Source organism: Bufo bufo, chromosome 7 (genome assembly GCF_905171765.1).
Source record: "Bufo bufo chromosome 7, aBufBuf1.1, whole genome shotgun sequence".
NCBI lineage: Eukaryota > Metazoa > Chordata > Amphibia > Anura > Bufonidae > Bufo > Bufo bufo.
The window spans coordinates 8,956,012-8,971,656 of NC_053395.1; the positions used below are offsets into that span (position 1 = coordinate 8,956,012).

Here is a 15,645-nt window from a genome sequence, read left to right on the forward strand (position 1 = left end):
TGCGGATTACATATGGTTTTTCCATGCAGATTATCGTGCAGAGAAACTGCAGTGTAATACAGAACCAGCAAGGTGTATAAGATTATCGTTAGGATAGGTCATCAATATCAGATCGGCTGGCGTCTTTCTCCCGGGCCGCAAAAATGCTGACAGCACACCATGAGCTGTCCACATCCGTACTTCTGTTCCGTGTCCCTCCATAAAAACAGAACATGTTCTTTTCTCTAGACTGGAAAAAACAGTTGGCGTGCTCATGGCCAGGATCCGTGTTTTGTGGACAGCAAACAGTTACGGTCGTGTGCATGAGGCCTTACCGAGTCTTCAGCTAGTGAGGAGGAACAACGCTCAACTGAGCACTTCTGCCTATTGTTAACTTCCATAACAGAATATATATTTCTATTGTATATACAGTATCTAGACATCTATACAATATGAACATACATTTTACAGTATATACTCATACATATACATTATAAACAGTCATACATAAGAGTATACATACAGTGTGTGTATATATAAATATAAATATATACACGCACACATATACCTACATAAAAACTCATAATATACACTTGACACACATATGCACATAATTACATTCACTTTACACACACATACACTGACTTTTTATGCAGCATAGCTGGGAGAACTGGGGGGAGAGCTGCGGTACGCCAGACCTGCAGGGTAATGCGAATGTGAGATCACGGTCAATGGCAAGCGAGGGTTACTCACAGTTATGTATGGAAACCCTGGGCAGGCATACAGCAGTGAAGGAGAGGCTGGCACAAAAGTCCTCTGGGGCACACTCTGTATTTAGGGACCAGGCCTGATGTTGGATGAGGTGCCCTGGATGTTGCAGGTGTTTTATGTGCCTGGGGCAAGGTCCCTTTGAAGTACGTGACGCCAGTGCCAATTGTACGGTGGCACACCGTTTGCTGATAGCAGGAATAACTGAGGAACCACGTAATAATAAAACAGAACTTATGCTTTACTTGTTCTCCAGTGGTCGACATACACGGACATAGTTGGAAACGCAGTTCGTTTGAAGACAGTTAGTTTTGGTACATTTAATGCAGGCCATATGTAGCAAGGTGATTTCAGAGGGTTAAACACAGGACTTGCAGTACAGGCGGCTTGCACTCTATTCCTGACTGATCCTGGAACATGGAAACTCTTCTCCAAGGCCCGATGCCCTAGCTCTGGCGTATATCCTTGGGTCTATAAATATCAAGTACCTCCTCTGCTGTCTGTAGTACCTCTTGCTTTCCTAGACTTGACTCTGCTCTCAGTGTCCTCAGGCTGGTTAACCGTGGTGTTCCTGCAAATATGGACTCAGGAGGGGAACCTTCTCCTTGGATCTGGAACCCGGTTACAGGGACTGCAATACCCTCTCCTAGTCTGCAGGCTCCAGGCCTGCTCTGCTCTCACAGGCCCATGGCCTGGCATTTTCTCAGACACGGTCTAAACTAACTTTCCCTTCCCTGACTGGGCCTTATATAAACTAGGGCTCCCTAGCTCCCTCTAGTGACTAAGAGCTGGAATGACACCCCTAGCAGGCCTGCACATGCAAATTTCACAGTAACAGGGAAATACATAGCATTACATTATGAAGATGACTTATACCAACCTCCCCATAAATAAGGGGAAACGACAGCACACAAGTGACCCTTCTGTAGTGACGGGCATTACAGCTCCCGTACACTACAGAGCTAGCCGGCAGGTTCCAGACTGGATGAAAACCTCCTCCCGCACCCTCTCTGTCCGGACGCTGCTCTTCATGACTATCTGTGTGTGTGTCGGGGGAGTGTATTATGGGAGCACAGGCTGTAAATCAGCTGCTAACAGGCTAATTGACTGGCCCAGTGTGTTCGGTGACGTCACCGGCTCTGATGGGCGGTCTTTAGCGCTGGCCTAGCCATTTTACTGGCTAGGACAGCGCTAAAGCCCTCCCATCAGTGCCGGTGATGTCACCAGGCTTCCTGGCATCCCCATGGAGAGCCCGGTTCTCCGTAACTCCTGAAAATGCTAAATCGCGCAGGGCAAAGGAGAGCATCGGAACATGAACTGCTCCGATGCTCAAGTCAGGGGGGCTGCCTGGGTGAAAATGGGGATATGTCCGGGTTCAGCTCTCAACCTGGACAACCCCTTTTGGCACCAGGAGAGGTATAGGGTGAACTCTAATTGCATTCGTTGGGGGCTGTCTGGCACCAGTAGAGGTATAGGGTGGGCTCAGCATGCATGTTGGTACCTGCATTCCCTGAATTTAATGGAGGCCATTTTGGCAAAAAAAATGATAAAAAGCAGAGTGGACCCAGCATGCACGTGGAACCTGCAGTCCCTGAATTTTATGGTGGCCGTTATGGCGCCTAACAGGTAGTATTTAGTGTTAGGTTCCCGTCTTACAGAGATCGCTTTGACGCCGGCAGACGGGCTCAAATTATTTTGTACAAAATGTATTTGCCAAGAATCTCAAATTTACAAAATAAGCATTTTCTATTACTATGGCATTATTGTACTTTATTTGGTTTGCAGAGTGCTGCTGCATTGTATTTTTTCTAGTGAGTCGGTGTCAGTCAGTCGATATCAGTCAGTATCAGTCGGTGTCAGTTTGGGGCTGCAGTAGTTTTCACTCCTGACGCTCACCTCATCATATATTAGTTGGATCCTCTGGCAGCACAGAGAGAAACAAAGATTGAAGGCTACTTTCACACTTGCGTTCGGAGCGGTTCCGTCTGGTGTCTGCTCAGACGGATCCGCTCCTATAATGCAGACGTTGGGATCCGTTCAGAACGGATCCGTCTGCATTATATTTCAGAAAAAAATATAAGTCTAAAAGTTAGTCAGACGGATCCGTCCAGACTTTACATTGAAAGTCAATGGGGGACAGATCCGTTTGCAATTGCACCATATTGTGGCAACTTCAAACGGATCCGTCCCCATTGACTTACATTGTAAGTCTGGACGGATCCGTTTGGCTCCGCACGGCCAGGCGGACACCTGAACGCTGCAAGCTGCGTTCGGATGTCCGTCTGCTGAGCGGAGCGGAGGCTGAACGCTGCCAGACTGATGCATTCTGAGCGGATCCGCATCCACTCAGAATGCATTAGGGCAGTACGGATGCGTTCGGGGCCGCTTGTGAGAGCCTTCAAACGGAACTTACAAGCGGAACCCCGAACGCAAGTGTGAAAGTAGCCTAATAATCCAGTGTCTGTAAATGACAGAATAAAGTGGTCTTTAGGCATAAAAATGCTCAAACCCCAAATGCTGTTGCACATTCCTAACCTGGGGAGCAAATCCTGCACATGTGGTCCGTTGCCAATATCCATTCAGTGATCTCTGTAAAAGACCCCCATTGTTTTGGAGAGTTTTTGTGCCATTTTTATTAGTGGTTTCCACAAAGACGCTTCGTGCAAAGCACTTTCTGAAGCAAAGTTGCAGTAAACTCATCATGCAGCGAATATGTCAGCCCCAGACTTCTCTATGGGACTTCAAAAATGGCCAAAAAATTTCTGTAGAAAATGGTCAGTAAGAAAAAAACTCTTGTAAAATACAAAATGCTAGAAATTTGTGGCATTATTTATGGGGGGAGGAGGGGGGTGTTGCTGAAGAAGTAGCTTGTGTGTGAAAGAGTCCTGGGCTGGATTCACAAAGGCAGCTTTGAGTGCAGTATTTTACCAGAGCCAGGCGGTGCGGACGGTGTCGATCCATCCGTTACACTTTCCCTTCCTTCACAAACTGCGGCATCAGCTTCCTGTGTGACCGCCGAGCAAGAAAAGAGAGAAGTCTACAACGAGGGGAACATTTCATGGAGAAGTGTCTGGAGAGACTCACCCAATGCAGCAGCAGCACCGACACCCAACAGATCTCTGCAGAGGATTGCACCGCACAACCCAACAGATCTCTGCAGAGGATTGCACCGACACCCAACAGATCTCTGCAGAGGATTGCACCGCACAACCCAACAGATCTCTGCAGAGGATTGCACCGACACCCAACAGATCTCTGCAGAGGATTGCACCGCACAACCCAACAGATCTCTGCAGAGGATTGCACCGCACAACCCAACAGATCTCTGCAGAGGATTGCACCGCACAGGGAGAGGACCCAGTGACACCCGTCTATATGGAGGGAAGCGAGGCAGAGTGAAATCCGGATCACAGATGATTTCCAAGAAATGAGCGCCACTGGTTTTATTTTCACTTTCCATTTGTGAAACTGCTTGTCTATGAATATTAACCCTGTCAGGATCACGACTTAGGGCTTATGTACATAAACGTGTTCCGGCCGCTCCGTGCATTGGGGTCCGCAATTTGCCGTCCCCAATGCACGAGCACCATCCTTGCGGTTGCCGCAGATGGATCCAAAGATACCACTTGGAACCAAACCCGAGTTCGGGAAATGTTTTTTTACAGTACAAATTAATTTATGAAGTTATTACGGGAAGTCTCACAAGACTTCACAAAGCAATAACTTCAGCTCATAGGAGCCAATACATTCTAATACTGTACGGAGCAGGAACAAAGTTTTATGCAAATCGACTTCGGATGTTTTATCAGAAGTCGATTCGCTCATCCCTAGTTAATACACAATTGTACGTAACGCGTCTCCTAAGGCCATGGAATTGTTTAGAGCACGAGACGGCTGTTATTAAAGTGACCTTCTACTATCCACCGGACAAACCGCGGTCACTGCAGAGACGTACAAATACAACGCAAAAAGTAACTGTTTGAAAATAAAAGGGAGAAAAGAAATAGAACTTAATATGTTACGAGACAGTAGAAGTCCGGTTCCCTTGGGGTAAAATGAAAGTCGGCCAGATCGTCAAAAGAGTGGTTCCCGAAAGAAATGACAAGGTGCTAAAGGAAGACACCTCTTAACCCCTTGGATTCCGGAGCTTTTTTCGTTTTTCCATTTTTCTTCCCTGTTTTTCAAGAGCCATAACTTTTTTATTTTTCACATAGCCGTAAGAGGCCATGTTTTTTTCAGGGATAAGTTGTACTTTTTAAAACCACAATTTAATATGGGATACAATGTAGGGGGAAGCGGGAAAAAATTCCAAATGGGGTGAAGTTGGAAAGCCACAGTATTATGGGTTTTGTCGCTACGGCTTTCTCTATGCAGAAAAACTGACCTCTACCTTTCATTCTCTGGATGAGTACAATTACAACAATACCACAAATGTGTAGGGTTTTTGTGTTTTAATATAAAAAAAATAATAAAAACTTTTTTTCTTTGTACATCAGTATATTCTGGCCCCCTATAACTTTTTTTATAGTTATTTGTACTGAGCTGTGTGGGGGCTCCTTTTTTGCAGGACGATCTGTAGTTTTTATCGATACCATTTTGGGCCTCATGCACACGACCGTTTTTTTTTAAGGTCCGCAAAAACGGGGTCCGTAGGTCCGTGATCCGTGTCCGTTTTTTCTTCCGTGGGTCTTCCTTGATTTTTGGAGGATCTACGGACATGAAGAAAAAATCGTTTTGGTGTCCGCCTGGCCGTGTGGACTCAAACGGATCCGTCCTGACTTACAATGCAAGTCAATGGGGACGGATCCGTTTGACGTTGACACAATATGGTGCAATTGCCATTGACTTTCTATGTAAAGTCAGGAGTCCCTATTATACCATCGGATCTGAGTTTTCTCCAATCCGATGGTATATTTTAACTTGAAGCATCCCCATCACCATGGGAACGCCTCTATGTTAGAATATACCGTCGGATTTGAGTTACATGTGAAAACTCATATCCGACAGTATATTCTAACACAGAGGCGTTCCCATGGTGATGGGGACACTTCTAGTTAGAATATACTACGAACTGTGTACATGACTGCCCCCTGGCAGCACCTCAGGGGTTAATTGTGCGTATCATAGCCCCCTGTAAGAGATCAGGGGCTGCCAGGCAGCAGGGCCCCCCCCCCCCTCCCTCTCTCTATTGTATTAACTCATTGTGGCCAGTGTGCGCCCCCCTCTATTGTATTAACTCATTGGTCTATTACTATGGCATTATTGTACTTTATTTGGTTTGCAGAGTGCTGCTGCATTGTATTTTTTCTAGTCAGTCGGTGTCAGTCGGTGTCAGTCAGTATCAGTCGGTGTCAGTCGGTATCAGTCGGTATCAGTCGGTATCAGTCAGTGTCAGTCAGTGTCAGTCAGTATCAGTCGGTGTCAGTCAGTATCAGTCGGTGTCAGTCGGTATCAGTCGGTGTCAGTCGGTATCAGTCAGTGTCAGTCGGTATCAGTCAGTGTCAGTCAGTGTCAGTCAGTATCAGTTGGTGTCAGTCAGTATCAGTCGGTGTCAGTCAGTATCAGTCAGTATCAGTCGGTGTCAGTCAGTATCAGTCGGTGTCAGTCGGTATCAGTCAGTGTCAGTCGGTATCAGTCAGTGTCAGTCAGTATCAGTTGGTGTCAGTCAGTATCAGTCGGTGTCAGTCAGTATCAGTCAGTATCAGTCGGTGTCAGTCAGTATCAGTCGGTGTCAGTTTGGGGCTGCAGTAGTTTTCACTCCTGACGCTCACCTCATCATATATTAGTTGGATCCTCTGGCAGCACAGAGAGAAACAAAGATTGAAGGCTACTTTCACACTTGCGTTCAGAACGGATCCGTCTGCATTATATTTCAGAAAAAAATCTAAGTCTAAAAGTTGCTCAGACGGATCCGTCCAGACTTTACATAGAAAGTCAATGGGGGACGGATCCGTTTGAAATTGCACCATATAGTGTCAATGTCAAACGGATCCGTCCCATTGACTTACATTGTAAGTCTGGACGGATCCGTTTGGCTCCGCACGGCCAGGCGGACACCCGAACGCTGCAAGCAGCGTTCAGGGGTCCGCCTGCTGAGCGGAGCGGAGGCCAAACGGTGCCAAACTGATGCATTCTGAGTGGATCCGCGTCCACTCAGAATGCATTGGGGCTGGACGGATCCGTTCGGGGCCGCTTGTGAGAGCCTTCAAACGGAACTCCGAACGCAAGTGTGAAAGTAGCCTAATGATCCAGTGTCTGTAAATGACAGAATAAAGTGGTCTTTAGGCATAAAAATGCTCAAACCCCAAATGCTGTTGCACATTCCTAACCGGGGGAGCAAATCCTGCACATGTGGTCCGTTGCCAATAGCAATCCCCTTTTTTTGGGGGATGGGGGGTGATGCCCACGGCAGACCACATCTACCACCAGGACATCCTGAAAAGGATAGCCAAATGTGCGGATGTGATTATCTAAATCACAGAATGGACAAAGTATTGGTGCACTACAATTGTAGGCTATAGCTACTAGAGAGGGGTCGTTGATCCAGGGAGTTATTCTGATGCCTGATTGGAGTCGGGAAGGAATTTTTAATCCCCTAAAGTGGGGAAAATTGGCTTCTACCTCACAGGGTTTTTTGCCTTCCTCTGGATCAACTTGCAGGATAACAGGCCGAACTGGATGGACAAATGTCTTTTTTCGGCCTTATGTACTATGTTAGGCTACTTTCACATTAGCGTTTGGGGCTCCGCTTGTGAGTTCCGTTTGAAGGGTCTCACAAGCGGCCCCGAACGGATCCGTCCAGCCCTAATGCATTCTGAGTGGATGTGGATCCGCTCAGAATGCCTCAGTCTGGCACCGTTTGTCCTCCGCTCCGCTCAGCAGGCGGACACCTGAACGCAGCTTGCAGCGCTCAGGTGTCCGCCTGGCCGTGCGGAGGCAAACGGATCCGTCCAGACTTACAATGGAAGTCAATGGGGACGGATCCGTTTGAAGGTGACACAATATGGTGCATTTTTCAAACGGATCCGCCCCCCATTGACTTTCAATGTAAAGTCTGGACGGATCCGTCTGAATACAAATTGTACTTAGACTTTTTTAGTCAAATATAATGCAGACGGTTCCGTCTGAACGGACACCATCGTTTGCATTATAGGAGCGGATCCGTCTGTACAAATACCAGACGGATCCGCTCTGAACGCAATTGTGAAAGTAGCCTTACTATGTTACAATGGTAAATGCAATTGACAATATTTGGCTAAACCCTCACACTGATCTTAAAATGAGACTCTTGCCAATATAGTCATATATCAAGAACATACCGGAGCCCGCGCACCCCGTCAAGGTCTCTCAATATGGCACGGGACCTAACACTAACCTACCTATGCCGTATGGGCAATTACAGATAGGGGCATGAAGTCCAGAACACAGCCAGTAGCTCCCAGTTACCTCCAGTGTGAAATCACACATACAATGGGAGGAGGCAGGGGGCTGTGAGTCCCACCTATCACTGGCTCATGTGACGCAGGCCACACCGATGCACCTGAATGTTACCCATAGATCAAGCACATTCAGACCTGGAGTTGCCCCACCTCCAGGCAGACACATACAGACAAAATCACAGAATAAAGTGGTCTTACAAAGCAGGAGATGCTCCGAACCCCATATCCTGTAGCGCACTTCTATCCGGGGGAGCGAATCCTGCACACGTGATCCGTTGCTAACAGCAATCCCCAGCAAAAATGTATACAGTGGAGGATGCCCGCAGCGGACCACATGTGCCACAAAAACATCCTACACAGAACAGTGGTCTAAAAAGGCAGAAAAATGCTCAAACCCCAAATGCTGTTGCACATTCCTAACCTGGGGAGCAAATCCTGCACATGTGGTCCGTTGCCAATAGCAATCCCCTTTTTTAGGGGGGAGGATGCCCGCAGCAGACCACATCTACCACCAGGACATCCTGAAAAGGATAGCCAAATGTGCGGATGCGATTAATTATCTAAATCACAAAATATCCATTCAGTGATCTCTGTAAAAGACCCCCATTGTTTTGGAGAGTTTTTGTGCCATTTTTATTAGTGGTTTCCACAAAGACGCTTCGTGCAAAGCACTTTCTGATGCAAAGTTGCAGTAAACTCATCATGCAGCGAATATGTCAGCCCCAGACTTCTCTTCTTTTTGATGCAGTATTTTACCAGAGCCAGGCGGTGCGGACGGTGTCGATCCATCCGTTACACTTTCTCTTCCTCCACAAACTGCACTAAACCCTGCGGCATCAGCTTCCTGTGTGACCGCCGGGCAAGAAAAGAGAGAAGTCTACAACGAGGGGAACATTTCAAGGAGAAGTGTCTGGACAGACTCACCAGCAGCAGCGCCGACACCCAACAGATCTCTGCAGAGGATTGCACCGCACAACCCAACAGATCTCTGCAGAGGATTGCACCGCACAACCCAACAGATCTCTGCAGAGGATTGCACCGCACAGGGAGAGGACCCAGTGACTCCCGTCTATATAGAGGGAAACGAGGCAGAGTGACCTCTGGTACCTGTGCATATATGGAGGAAAACGAGGCAGAGTGAAATCTGGATCACAGATGATTTCCAAGAAATGAGCGCCACTGGCTTTATTTTCACTTTCCATTTGTGAAACTGCTTGTCTATGAATATTAACCCTGTCAGGATCACGACTTAGGGCTTATGTACATAAACGTGTTCCGGCCGCTCCGTGCATTGGGGTCCGCAATTTGCCGTCCCCAATGCACGAGCACCATCCTTGCGGTTGCCGCAGATGGATCCAAGATACCACTTGGAACCAAACCCGAGTTCGGGAAATGTTTTTTTACAGTACAAATTAATTTATGAAGTTATTACGGGAAGTCTCACAAGACTTCACAAAGCAATAACTTCAGCTCATAGGAGCCAATACATTCTAATACTGTACGGAGCAGGAACAAAGTTTTATGCGAATCGACTTCGGATGTTTTATCAGAAGTCGATTCGCTCATCCCTAGTTAATACACAATTGTACGTAACGCGTCTCCTAAGGCCATGGAATTGTTTAGAGCACGAGACGGCTGTTATTAAAGTGACCTTCTACTATCCACCGGACAAACCGCGGTCACTGCAGAGACGTACAAATACAACGCGAAAAGTAACTGTTTGAAAATAAAAGGGAGAAAAGAAATAGAACTTAATACGTTACGAGACAGTAGAAGTCCGGTTCCCTTGGGGTAAAATGAAAGTCGGCCAGATCGTCAAAAGAGTGGTTCCCGAAAGAAATGACAAGGTGCTAAAGGAAGACACCTCTTAACCCCTTGGATTCCGGAGCTTTTTTCATTTTTTTTCGTTTTTCTTCCCTGTTTTTCAAGAGCCATATCTTTTTTATTTTTCACATAGCGTAAGAGGGCATGGTTTTTTCAGGGATAAATTGTACTTTTTAAAACCACGATTTAATATGGGATACAATGTAGGGGGAAGCGGGAAAAAATTCCAAATGGGGTGAAGTTGGAAAGCCACAGTATTATGGGTTTTGTCGCTACGGCTTTCTCTATGCAGAAAAACTGACCTCTACCTTTCATTCTCTGGATGAGTACAATTACAACAATACCACAAATGTGTAGGGTTTTTGTGTTTTAATATTAAAAAAATAATAAAAACTTTCCAAAAATTTTTTCTTTCTACATCGCTATATTCTGGCCCCCTATAACTTTTTTTTATAGTTATTTGAGCTGTGTGGGGGCTCCTTTTTTGCAGGACGATCTGTAGTTTTTATCGATACCTTTTTGGAGTGTGTGTGACTTTTTGATCACATTTTATAACATGTTTTTGGGTAAGAGAAGCGATGAAAAAATGGAGAATCTGCAGTTTTGATACTTTTTTCCATTACACCATTCACTGTATGGGATAAATATTTTTATATTTTAATAGTACAGGCATTTTCGGATGCGTCAATGCCCATAATTTTTATATTTCTATTGTTTTTGTATTTATTTTTTATTTTAGGGAAAAGGGGAGTGACTTAAATTTTAATATTTTTTAAATTTTTATATTTTAACTTTTTTTATTTATTTTTTTAACTTTTTTTATAGCCCCTAAAGGAGGCTACAAAACACATTACTCAGATTTATGACAACTCAGCGTATTAGAACTCATGACCGGCATCCCCGATTTCTGCACGGGGGTGACGGTCTTAACCAGGAAAGCACACGCTTCCAGGTTTTTTGCTGTTTTGATGCCGTGGTCGCACTTGAGCACGGCATCTAAAGGCTTTAACCACCTCAGCCCCTATAGCTTAAACACCCTTAATGACCAGGCCACTTTTTACACTTCTGACCTACAGTACTTTGACCGTTTATTGCTCGGTCATGCAACTTACCACCCAAATGAATTTTACCTCCTTTTCTTCTCACTAATAGAGCTTTCATTTGGTGGTATTTCATTGCTGCTGACATTTTTACTTTTTTTGTTATTAATCGAAATTTAACGATTTTTTTGCAAAAAAATTTCATTTTTCACTTTCAGTTGTAAAATTTTGCAAAAAAAACGACATCCATATATAAATTTTGCTCTAAATTGTCACAACCAGACAGCTGAGAAGCTCTGACAGGAGCCTTCCAGATCCTCCTCCTTGAGTTTCTTTGTTTTGGTTTCAGTTCCTCATCTCGTTAGTCTATCTCAGCTGTCATGCAGTTGGACTGATTGCTTCCCTTTAAGTTCCTCCCCATAATGCAGTAGTGTGCGGCTTATACAACTTCCTGGAGTGTGTGTGCATGCTGTTCCCATTTCCCAGTCCTCTGCAAGATAAGTACTGTTCCTTTATTTGTGATTTTCTGTCTGCTGGATTTCAGGAGACCCTGACTCCCTCCGTGTCTAGTGTAGGGAGCCGGTGGTCGTGTCCCCTCACTATTGTAGGGTCTTCAGGTATTAGAAAACCCAGGTACGTGGATATGCGCCCATCCACCTTTGGGGTGTTCGCATAGGCTGAGCAGTCAGGGAGAGTGGCAGGTCTCATGCAGGGGTCTCCCTTTTGTTCCTTAGTTGTGGATCCAGTGAGTCATTGATGATATTGCATTGTCTTGTTTCCTGTACACCATCCGTGACATAAATTTATTGTTCTACATGTCTTTGATAAAAAAAAAAATGTTTGGGTAAAAAAAAATGGTTTGGGTAAAAGTTATAGCGTTTACAAACTATGGTACAAAAATGTGAATTTCCGCTTTTTGAAGCAGCTCTGACTTTCTGAGCACCTGTCATGTTTCCTGAGGTTCTACAATGCCCAGACAGTACAAACACCCCACAAATGACCCCATTTCGGAAAGTAGACACCCTAAGGTATTCGCTGATGGGCATAGTGAGTTCGTAGAACTTTTTATTTTTTGTCACAAGTTAGTGGAAAATTATGATTTTTTTTTTTTCTTACAAAGTCTCATATTCCACTAACTTGTGACAAAAAATAAAAACTTCTATGAACTTACTATGCCCATCAGCGAATACCTTGGGGTGTCTTCTTTCCAAAATGGGGTCACTTGTGGGGTAGTTATACTGCCCTGGCATTCTAGGGGCCCAAATGTGTGGTAAGAAGTTTGAAATCAAAATCTGTAAAAAATGGCCGGTGAAATCCAAAAGGTGCGCTTTGGAATATGGGCCCCTTTGCCCACCTAGGCTGCAAAAAAGTGTCACACATCTGGTATCTCCGTACTCAGGAGAAGTTGGGCAATGTGTTTTGGGGTGTCATTTTACATATACCCATGCTGGGTGAGAGAAATATCTTGGTCAAATGCCAACTTTGTATAAAAAAAAATGGGAAAAGTTGCCTTTTGCCAAGATATTTCTCTCACCCAGCATGGGTATATGTAAAATGACACCCCAAAAAACATTGCCCAACTTCTCCTGAGTACGGAGATACCACATGTGTGACACTTTTTTGCAGCCTAGGTGGGCAAAGGGGCCCACATTCCAAAGAGCACCTTTCGGATTTCACCGGTCATTTTTTACACATTTTGATTTCAAACTTCTTACCACACATTTGGGCCCCTAGAATGCCAGGGCAGTATAACTACCCCACAAGTGACCCCATTTTGGAAAGAAGACACCCCAAGGTATTCCGTGAGGGGCATGGCGAGTTCCTAGAATTTTTTATTTTTTGTCACAAGTTAGCGGAAAATGATGATTTTTTTTTTTTTTCTTACAAAGTCTCATATTCCACTAACTTGTGACAAAAAATAAAAAATTCTAGGAACTCGCCATGCCCCTCACGGAATACCTTGGGGTGTCTTCTTTCCAAAATGGGGTCACTTGTGGGGTAGTTATACTGCCCTGGCATTCTAGGGGCCCAAATGTGTGGTAAGTAGTTTGAAATCAAAATGTGTAAAAAAATGACCGGTGAAATCCGAAAGGTGCTCTTTGGAATGTGGGCCCCTTTGCCCACCTAGGCTGCAAAAAAGTGTCACACATGTGGTATCTCCGTACTCAGGAGAAGTTGGGCAATGTGTTTTGCGGTGTCATTTTACATATATCCATGCTGGGTGAGAGAAATATCTTGGCAAAAGACGACTTTTCCCATTTTTTTATACAAAGTTGGCATTTGACCAAGATATTTCTCTCACCCAGCATGGGTATATGTAAAATGACACCCCAAAACACATTGCCCAACTTCTCCTGAGTACGGCGATACCACATGTGTGACACTTTTTTGCAGCCTAGATGCGCAAAGGTGCCCAAATTCCTTTTAGGAGGGCATTTTTAGACATTTGGATCCCAGACTTCTTCTCACGCTTTAGGGCCCCTAAAATGCCAGGGCAGTATAAATACCCCACATGTGACCCAATTTTGGAAAGAAGACACCCCAAGGTATTCAATGAGGGGCATGGCGAGTTCATAGAAAAAAAGAAATTTTGGCACAAGCGGAAATTTTTGGTTTTTTTCTCACAAAGTCTCCCTTTCCGCTAACTTGGGACAAAAATTTCAATCTTTCATGGACTCAATATGCCCCTCAGCGAATACCTTGGGGTGTCTTCTTTCCAAAATGGTGTTATTTGTGGGGTGTTTGTACTGCCCTGGCATTTGATGGTCTCCGCAATCATTACATCTATGGCCAGCATTAGGAGTTTCTGCTATTCTCCTTATATTGAGCATACGGGTAATGAGATTTTTTTTTTCCGTTCAGCCTCTGGGCTGAAAGAAAAAAATGAACGGCACAGATTTCTTCATTCGCATCGATCAATGTGGATGAAAAAAATCTCTGCCAAAAAAAGAAAAAGGAGGGGAAAGGCGTCTGCCAGGACATAGGAGCTCCGCCCAACATCCATACCCACTTAGCTCGTATGGCCTGGCAAACCAGATTTATCCATTCACATCAATCGATGTGGATGAATAAATCATTGCCGGGATTATTATTTTTTTTTATATATATACAAAGTGTTTGCCAAAGCATATGAACACCGCCACCTCCTCAGCTCATATGCCTCGGCAAACGTATCTTTTACTGCAGAGGAGAAATCTCGTCTTGCAGCGCCGCATACACCGACTTGTGTGTAATCTGACAGCAGCGCAATGCTTCTGTCAGAATGCACATAAGTGCTGCAGCTGGTTCATCGGTTGGTCCACCTGGAAGGTAAAAAAAACAAAACAAAAAAGAAAAAAACAGGCCGCAACACAATAAATTTTATTAACTTTATAATAACTTTTGGACAGAACATATAAACTTTTTTTTAACTTTTTGAACTGAAGTTAACTTTTTTGCTTACATTTTTTTTTATTTTTGTTGATTTTTTTTACCTTTTATAGGACAAACCTCTCCTTCCCCATGGGACAATGTGCAAAGCGCAAATCGCCCAAAGATGTGGCGAAGTACGTTATGCACTTTATCCCAGGTGAAAGGAGAGGTTTGCAGCAGCTGTGAGTAAAAGGGCCCTAATAGCCCTGTGTGCCTGTCCTGTGAGATGCAATCCCTATGCTAAGTGTACCTGTGTGTGGTACTTCCGGAAACACTCTCCAAAGCATAGGGCAGGGTGGTCAGGACAGTCAGGACAGAAATAGCGGGTGTCACGCCTTATTCCACTCCTGCTACAGACACAACATCTTTTTCGGGGTGACGGTTGGGTTGAGGTACCAGGAACGACACTGGGGAAATGTCGCTCGTGTAGACGGCTAACTACACTGGTGGATGGGGCCACGGAACCTTCTGGATACAGGAGGTTCTCGATGATCTCTTCCTGGAATTTTAGGAAGGATCGTGTTCTCCCAGCCTTACTGTAGAGAACAAAACTATTGTACAGAGCCAATTGAATTAAATATACAGACACCTTCTTATACCAGCGTCTGGTGCGTCGGGAAACTAAATACGGAGACAACATCTGGTCATTGAAGTCCACCCCTCCCATGAGCAAATTATAGTCATGGACATAGAGGGGCTTTTCAATGACACGGGTTGCTCGCTCAATTTGGATTGTCGTGTCTGCGTGAATGGAGCAGAGCATGTAAACGTCACGCTTGTCTCTCCATTTCACCGCGAGCAGTTCTTGGTTACACAAGGCAGCCCTCTCCCCCCTTGCAAGACGGGTGGTAACGAGCCGTTGGGGGAAGCCCCGGCGACTAGGTCGCGCGGTGCCACAGCAGCCAATCTGTTCTAGGAACAAATGCCTAAAGAGGGCCACACTTGTGTAGAAATTGTCCACATAAAGATGGTACCCCTTGCCAAATAAGGGTGACACCAAGTCCCAGACTGTCTTCCCACTGCTCCCCAGGTAGTCAGGGCAACCGACCGGCTCCAGGGTCTGATCTTTTCCCTCATAGATCCGAAATTTGTGGGTATAGCCTGTGGCCCTTTCACAGAGCTTATACAATTTGACCCCATACCGGGCACGCTTGCTTGGGATGTATTGTTTGAAGCCAAGGCTC

The 15,645-nt window shown here is 45.2% G+C and overlaps 1 long non-coding RNA gene across 1 annotated transcript; it reads right to left on the reverse strand.

Moving 5' to 3' along the window:
- Window positions 1-1,335: 1,335 nt before the first annotated feature.
- On the reverse strand, window positions 1,336-14,551 carry LOC121007704. Its single transcript, XR_005780459.1, has 3 exons — window positions 14,540-14,551; window positions 11,074-11,080; window positions 1,336-1,466 (listed from the first exon to the last, which is right to left on the reverse strand). It is a non-coding gene; the product is annotated as an uncharacterized LOC121007704 (long non-coding RNA).
- Between the last annotated feature and the right edge of the window lie 1,094 nt (window positions 14,552-15,645).